At 35.9% G+C, this 9,016-nt stretch overlaps 1 pseudogene; it reads right to left on the bottom strand.

Moving 5' to 3' along the window:
- Positions 1-6,516: 6,516 nt before the first annotated feature.
- Positions 6,517-7,110, bottom strand: LOC149750996 (secreted RxLR effector protein 161 pseudogene; annotated as a pseudogene).
- Positions 7,111-9,016: the final 1,906 nt, after the last annotated feature.

Below are 9,016 nucleotides of genomic sequence, written 5' to 3'. Positions count from 1 at the left end.
CTGTTTCGAAATCCCAGCTGTTTCATCCTCTCGAGATCCCAACTCCAAGTGCCCACATCTTCGGCAGTCCAAAGAACAAATCCAAACCTCCACGAACAGAGTACGACGGCAGCTTCATCCTCCCGATTCTTCCGGCACCTCATCTAAGCCGTGAACAGCACCCAGCATCTTCCGGATGAGCATTCCATCTTCTTCTGACTTCTTCTCATCCACAAATCCGAACCAAATGCATAACAGAGCACCCTTATCCCAAGGAACAGACCCGTATGTGATCTTCTCCCCTGTTTCACGCATGGCCAGCCGTTCCCAAGCTTCACGGAAGCTTCATCAAAACTGTCAACCGAATCCATGTTTTTCCCCTGTTTCAGAATCAAGTCCCAATATCCCACGGAACAGCTCCTCCCGCGATGCTTGCCAAGCAAACTTCTATCTTTATCCAACACCCAAGCTGCCGAATCCCATGGAATATCTCCTCTGTTCCCAACCGAATTGAGTTCATCCTCCCGTGATCCACTCATCTCCCAGCTGCATCCATTTGATTCCAGCTCCATCCTTGCGAGTTTCACGGCATCCAAACATCCCCTGTTTCTCCACGACCAGGCTTCTTCCACGTCCACTAGCGAGGGATTCTTCCCAGCTAAAGGAAATCAAACATCGAACCGAGCCATATCTAAGCACCTTCATTCCGTTTTACTCCCAGCGTCTGCATATCCATGGGATAAACTCAAATCCCAGCTTCTCTTCCAGTTCGATCCCATGAAATCGCTAACGTCTCAGCTCATCTTCCCACGCGTCCGGCTTCACGCATCTGGCTTCACGCGTCTTCTCCTTTGATCCGAACCACAGCAGTCGCTTGATCCCAACGGCAAAGGGTTCATCCTTATCTACATTCGAAACAGAGGAGGGGAGTGGCAGCCTATAAAAGGCCCCAGGGTGAACAGAGGAGGATTCATTGACGACCGAGAGAAGAAGAGCTCGGGTTCACTGAGAGGAGTTCTCACGGGAAGAAAGAAACAAAGAAGGGAGAGAAGATTTTTGGTTATTTTGGGAATGACTTCCCATAAGAGTTAAAAAGGAGCCGTTCTCAAGGGAATCGCAAGAGGGAGAGATGGGAGCCCGCTGCTGTGCTGCTGCTGCCGTCTCCAACTCCATGCAGGACTGATCTTCTCACTAGGGCCGGATGTAGCCCTGATAAAGGGCCGAGGGTTTTATATTTTGATTTCTATTCTTGGAGTTGTATAAACCTTATTTTGCTTCTAATGAATATTTTATTTCATCTCATATTTAATTTCTGTGATTTTAAATATGACGTTATACAATTGTTCTTCATGATCACTAGGTAAATATAAGATAGTCCATGCTTAAGGAAGATGCGATGTGCTGCCATCTTAGATTAGGGTAGACATTTCATGCTAACTAAAGATGGATTATGCCTAAATTACTTTTGTGAATTTCTATTTAAATGCTTATTAGGCTTGTAGCCAATTTGCATGTTTATCCAAGAATAAATTAAAATATAATTAATCCTTGTTCTGATGTTAGTGGTGAATTTCTTGCCCTAGATTCCCTCAAACTGATATCATTTTAATTACATTTTTTTATCAAATTTCTTAGTTTAATTTTCATCACAAATTTTCTTTTTCAAATATTTTTAAAGAAAAATAACTATACCCCAATCCCTGTGGATCGATATCCGTAATCACTATCCTACCAGATACGTGCTATTGCGTGGTCTTTAAAGTTGACTATCAGTTCGATGCCAACCTTGCACCTATGTCCACTCTCCATTTTTTTTTTTTTTGAGAATTTCACTACAATCTCTAATCCAGATTACAATACGGTTGTTTTCTATGTTCACAACCAAACCCAGTTGATTTTTTCATGCAATCAACCAAAACCTTCAACCAATTATTTTACATGGGATCACAATCAACCTAGTTGATTTTTCAGGTAATCAACCAAAACCTTCGCAGTCTAATTTTAGGTTTGGATGGACCTTTTTTCCAAGTTTCAATTCCTAAAACTTCTTACAACAATATGTAGAAAGAATTAAGTGCAGATACAATGAATATAGCTCCAAGACAATAAATACAAAATAATAAATGGAGCTAGACTCTATTAGTTAGTTTTGATTGCTCTTTAAGGTGCTTCACCAATTCTCAGATGTTGAATGTTGCCCAGAGGTGCAGCCCAAGAGGGGGGATGAATTGGATCTTTTAAAATTAATAGCCTGAAGTGACTGAGTTATAGTTATCTTCTAGTAACTTGTAGACTTAGCAGCAGAATTAAAGTTGTACAAATAAAGCAGTGAATAAGATGAGGAAAGCAGTTAGAAATATGCAGTAGAAGAAGAGAGATAAACCACACACAAACACCAGAATTTATAGTGGTTCGGTGCACTCCCGGCACCTATATCCAGTCCCCAAGCCTAGCTTGAGATTTCACTATAACCTAGCAAATTACAGCCTAATTATTTTTCGGGCTCAAAATCAAAAATCCAGTTGGTTTTTCCAGGCAACCAACCGAAAACCTATCATCATTTATTTTTCCGGGCTTACAAACAACCTAGTTAGTTTTCAAATAAACCAACCAAAAACTTTACACTGTTTGTTTTTCCGGGCTCACAAACAACTCAGTTGGTTTTCAGACAAACCAACCAAAAACTTTTTCCCTTGCTGAATACTCCCGATTCAGCAACTTCCAATCAAGGCTTGGAAGAGCCTTTACAAGTTTCAGACAGTGAAACTATTACAGCAACAAATAATCCAAATAAATGAATGCTGTAACCAGAAAACTGAAAGCTTCAGAGAATATAGAATGAATTAATTAAAAATAAAAGCTGAAGCCGGTGAAGAGGTTGGCTGTGGAATAAGTGTCCCAATGCTCGAACACCAGCTCTTCTTGATGTGATGAGAAGCTTCGACTGATTTCCTCCCGGTACCAAGTTTTAGATGAATGCCGATGAGGATAATGAATTTTTTAGCTTTTTTTTCTCCTTTCTTTTGTGGAAACTTTTCTTTCTTTGACAGAATATTTCTCTCTTTTTCTTGTTTTTTTCCTTCTAAGGTTTCCTTGAATTTATAGACGAGTTCTTCAGAGGAATTTGAATTACTTTCTTTCCGTTCTAATGGAAATCTTTTCTGTTACAGAAAAAGACAAAAGTTGTTGCAAGCTTCTCGTTGTGGTCCCAACAGCATAGGGGTCGACTCATGTTTATCCTAGGTCGGCACTTCAAGATATTGAGACGGCTCTTGCTGTGATAACTTCAAAGGGTCGACTCTTTATCCTTAAGGGTTGACTCATCTTCTTCAAGAGTTGCCTCTTTAAATACAAGGGTCGACTCATCCAATAGTTTTTCTGTCTGATGCTGAGATTGAACTGGGGTCGACTCTTCAAACACAAGGGTCGACTCTTCAATTTTGGGGGTCGACTCATTTGAAACAAGGGTCGACTCTTCAAACTTTATCTCGGGCAGTAAAAGCTCTTTGTTTAATTTGAATTACATAAGGGTCGACTCATGTTTTGCGAGGGTCGACTCATTGACTGTGCCACTTGAAGAAAATATACCAGAGTCAACTCAAACTTGTCCTTTTTGCTTAGGGGTCGACTCAAGTTTTTCAAACAGAAAATTTTAGACTTCATCTTTGATCTCCATGGATTAGATTAAGATCATTTTTCTTTCAAAACATATCTAATAAAATGTTTGTGAAGAACTAATAATTTTGCAGTGCTTTATTTATTCTGATTTTTTTTTACTTATAAAACTTCACAATTAAGCCAACATCATTAGTACACAACACTATCTCAAGTATTTTGTAATCATCAAAATTCATCCTTTAGGGTTGACAATCTCTCCTTTTTGATGATGACAAAATCATTGAGTCTAAAAAAAATTTGCAATAAATTTCAGAGCAATTATAAGAATTTTGTAATGAAGTTCAAAGCAAATATGACATTCAAAGACATATGCATAATTTCAACAAGTTGAGGAAAAAATCTTCCCCTATCAGTTACAAACATTTAAATTTTGCAGAGTTCTTTTTCTTCTTCTTTTCTTAAGGTTTTTCTTAGTAGTGCAGTACCATTACCATTCATTCCATATATCTATATTACCATTTAAATCTTCCCCTATATATTGCCATTAGTATAGAGATTGGAATTCTTTTCTCATTTCTCCCCCTTTTTATCATCAACAAAAGGAAAGAAAAAAAGATAATTTCAATTTCCTTCTTCTTTGATCTTAAACATCAAGGATTAATTAACAGTTGTGTTAAGGAGAGAGGGTATCAGACTCAATATATTTTTAATGTATTAGAGCAACATACAATTTAAGAAAATATATATTTCAAGAAAGGTAAGTATTCATTGCAATTGATAAATGAAGTACACTTGATAAATCAAAAAGATACAATTGGTATCAATTGGTATCAGTCAGCACACAAGTGTGCCAAAAAGATATGAAACAAAGCTCAATACAAAAGTTATGTTTTGAAAACTTGGGGTTCAGTCTAAGTTCAATCTAGGTTTAGTCTAGGTTTAAGGTTTTGAAGATGAAGGTCCAGACTGATCTTCCTTTTCTCTTCCATCAGCTTATCCATCTTGTTGTTCAGTGTAGAGATAGAGCCAGTAAGCTGAGTGTGTTCTTCTTTCAGTTCTTGTATAGAGCCTTGAACAGAATTTCTCTGAGTCCTTAGTTGTTCTTCAATTGCAGCAATTCTTCTTTGCTGATTAGCTGCCAGTTGCCTCAATCCTTGCAATTCAGCTTTTACTTCTTTTACCAAGTCAATGAGATCAATTACTGAATTCCAGCAGAGTCCAGAATTGAACAGTGCTTTGATGATGTTATCTCCAATAAATTTTAACTGCCACTTCTCAAGTCTTAGTGGATGACCTGATGGTCTTTGTATTGGTGGAGGTTTACTGACTGGAGGCTCTTTTGGAGGTGCTTGAGTAGGGATTTTTTTGCCTTTAAGTGGTGTTGGAGTGTCTTGACCACTTTCATCCCGAATTTCTTTCCCTTTATGAATCCATTTGCCCTCAGTTTTGACAAATCTCATCCTCTTCAGTGATTTGTCATTGTAGACATCTGAGTACAGAAGTTCTTTCTTGGTCTCTCCTTTTGTCCTTGAGCTTCCATGTATCTAATCATTAAGCAGGGTAGGTTCAGTGGTAGTCCTTGAATAACATGATGCATTACTAGTATGTCTCTTTCTGAGACATGATCAAATTTTCCTGTCTTTGGAAATATTATTTTGTTAATCATGTGTGCAGCAGTCGCATCTCGGCCTTCAGTTGATTGGCGCTGACTTCAGTCCAGTCTTCTGTGATTTCTCTATTCAGAATGGCACTTATCCCTTCTTTTCTATCTTCTAAATGATCTCCATTCTCTCCATCATTTGGAATCCGAAGAGCATCTCTGAGAATCTCTTCTGTAATCAAGATAGGAATATCTTTAACCTTGGATGAGATCTGACCTTGCCCAAATCTGGCATTGTTGTAGAACTCTCGTACCAAGTCTGGATAGGTCGGCACATTCAGTGAACACAAATATTCCCAACCCATTTTCTTAAGATTTTGACCTAGGGAAGTTCTCCTTCTTCAGAAACTCGAAATCCACTCTTCTTTCGGTGTAGACATTCCTTATGGAGAGGGGACCTTGCTTTGAAACCGAGGACGGAAGTGACAGAGGGGCCGAATAGGGCTGAGATGGCGGCATTTCTTGTCTTTGTGGATTCACGGCTTTCTCTGCCCTAGCTTTTGTTCTCCTCTCAGTTTGCGGAGTGATACTCTTCCTCTTTGGTCCGGATGTAAGTTGCTTTCTTCTTACCACTGGAAGATCAATCGGGACCTCAGAAAGATTTTCTAGGATTTTGGAGATTTTTGTTTGAAAGGGTGTTTGAAGACTGAAAATGTTCTAAGGGGTATAAAACGTTTCAGATTCAACATTTACCGTTCTTAGAATCCATTTCAAATAGTTCCACTTTAGTCGACTCATTCAACTTATGAGTCATCTTCTATAGATTAGGAGTCGACTCTTTTAACTTAGGAATCGTCTCTTGTAGGTTAGGGGTCGACTCTTTTAACTTAAGAGTCGTCCCTTACTACATGAGTTGACTCCTCATTTACATAAGTCGTCTTCTCAAATAGTTCAAGGGACAAAATATTTTTAAATAAGATTTAAAAATTGATTGCAAACCACATATCAAATCAAATAAAATTCAACCAATAATAGTCAATCAAAATATGTAATTTAACATTCATAATCAGTCATCAAAATGGATCATAAATGCATAATTCACCTCTAAATTTACAAAAGACTTCTTCATTAAGGGGTTTAGTGAAAATATCTGTAATTTGTTTATCAGTATTTATAAATTCCATTTTTATATCCCCATTTTGAGTATGATCTCTTATGAAATGATGTCTGATTTCTATATGTTTAAATCTTGAGTGTTGTATGGAATTTTTAGTCAGATTTATGGCACTAGTGTTGTCACACCTTCTAGGAATTTTATTTTATTTTATGCCATAGTCCTCGAGTTGTTGCTTAATCCATAGGATTTGGGCACAGCAACTTCCTGCAGCAATATATTCAGCCTCAATTGTAGATAGTGCTACGGAATTTTGCTTCTTGCTCAACCAAGAGATTAAATTTGTTCCAAAAAATTGACAAGTTCTACTTGTACTTTTTCTGTCTAATCTACAACCAGCAAAATCAGCATCTGAATATCCAATTAAGTCAATTGTAGATGTCTTAGAATACCATAAACCTAAATGTTGAGTTTCTTTTAAGTATCTTAATATCCTTTTAACAGCAATTAAGTATGATTATTTAGGATTTACTTGATATCTTGCACACATACAAATATTATGCATTATATCAGGTCTACTTGCTGTAAGATAAAGTAAAGATCCAATCATTCCTTTATACAGCTTTGAATCAAAGGATTTACCATGCTCATCTTTTTCTAATTTACAAGAGAGGCTCATAGGAGTACCTAATGGTTTTGAATCTTCCATACCAAACTTCTTTAAGATTTTCTTTGTGTATTTGCTTTGGCAGATGAAGATTCCATCTCTTGTTTGCTTGATTTGGAGTCCAAGGAAGAAGTTGAGTTCATCCATCAAACTCATCTCGAACTCACTTTGCATGAGCTTAGCAAATTCTTCACATAAACTTTTATTAGTAGCACCAAATATAATATCATCAACATATATTTGAATAATCAGAATATCAGGATTTTTTTAATATAATAAATAGAGTTTTATCAATATTTTCTCTTAAAAAATTACTCTTTATTAAAAAGTTGCTTAATCTATCATACCAAGCTCTAGGAGCTTGCTTCAAGCCATAAAGTGCTTTGTTCAATTTAAAAACATGATCTGGAAGTTTATGATTTTCAAATTTGGGTAGCAGTTCTACATAAACTTCTTCAGTTATGAAACCATTTAGAAATGCACTTTTGACATCCATCTGAAATAATTTAAAATCCATAAAGCATGCAAATGCAAGTAATAGCCTAATAGCTTCAAGTCTAGCTACAGGTGCAAAAGTTTCATCAAAATCAATTCTTTCATCTTGATTATATCCTTTAGCAACTAATCTAGCCTTATTTCTAATTATAATTTTATCTTCATTTAATTTATTTTCGAAAACCCATTTTGTCTGAATTACAGAAATATTTTCAGGCCTTCTAACCAAATTCCAAACATTATTTCTTTCAAATTGATTTAGTTCTTCTTGCATAGCCATTAACCAATTGTTATCTTTTTCAGCTTCTTCAAAAAATTTTGGTTCTATTTGAGAAACAAATACAAGGTGATTACAAACATCTCTAATAGAAGATCTAGTCCTAATGCCATGTGAAGGATCACCAATTATTAAGTCTCTAGGATGACTATGTGCACCTCCATTCTTTTGGTAGACTAGTTTTACCTTTAAGCATTTGATCTTCCTCTTTTTGATTTTCATCATGTTCTGAATTTTTAGATGCAGAAACATCCTTTAGGGTTAACTCTTTGATTTGCTTGTTGAGTTCTCCTGCATCATCATCGAGATCTACATTCTTTCTTGAAGAAAGATCATTAGATTCATCAAAAATAACATGTATTGATTCTTCTACGACTAGATTTCTCTTGTTGAATATTCTATATGCTTTGCTTGATGAAGAATATCCAAGAAAAATAGCTTCATCTGATTTAGAATCAAACTTTTCCAAGTTGTCTTTACCATTATTTAGAACAAAACAATTGCAACCAAAAACATGAAAATATGAAAGATTTGGTTTCTTATTTTTCATAAGCTCATAAGGGATTTTCTTTAGAATAGATCTAATAGTAACTTTATTAAGAACATGACAAGCTGTATTTATAGTTTCAGCCCAAAAATACTTAGGTAAGTTACTTTTACATAACATTGTCCTAGCCATTTCAGTAAGAGTTCTATTCTTTCTCTCTACAACTCCATTTTGTTAGGGTGTTCTTGGTGTAGAAAAGTTATGATCAATACCATTTTCAGTGCAGAAATTTTCAAAGTCATGATTTTCAAATTCAGTTCCATGATCACTTCTAATCATGATGGTTTGCAGTCCATGTTCATTTGAAATCTTTTTATACAGTTTAGTGAAAGCTGAAAATGCTTTATTTTTGTGCGCCAAAAATAAAACCCATGTATATCTAGAAAAATCATCTACAATAACAAAGCCATAAAGTTTTCCACCTAGGCTTGCAGTTCTAGTTGGTTCAAATCAGTCCATGTGCAGAAGCTCTAAAGGTCTAGTTGTGGAGACAACATTTTTAGATTTGAAAAAAGCTCTGGTTTATTTTTCTAATTGACATGTAGAGCAAATTTTATCTTTTTCAAATGATAATTTAGGTAAGCCGAAAATAAGTTCTTTTCGGATGAGCTTTGAAATTAAATCCATGCTTGCATGAGCTAATTTTTGATGCCATAACCAACTAGTCTCACTATTTTTTGTTTTCATAGCTACCAAACAATCCATGTTTTTCATGAGTA

The sequence above is a fragment of the Phoenix dactylifera genome, chromosome 17 (genome assembly GCF_051530095.1).
Source record: "Phoenix dactylifera cultivar Ajwa chromosome 17, Ajwa_hap1_PhDact_Kaust_v1.1, whole genome shotgun sequence".
Classification (NCBI taxonomy): domain Eukaryota; kingdom Viridiplantae; phylum Streptophyta; class Magnoliopsida; order Arecales; family Arecaceae; genus Phoenix; species Phoenix dactylifera.
Note: the sequence above shows the minus strand (reverse complement) of the source record. Positions and strands in the feature narration are given on the sequence as shown.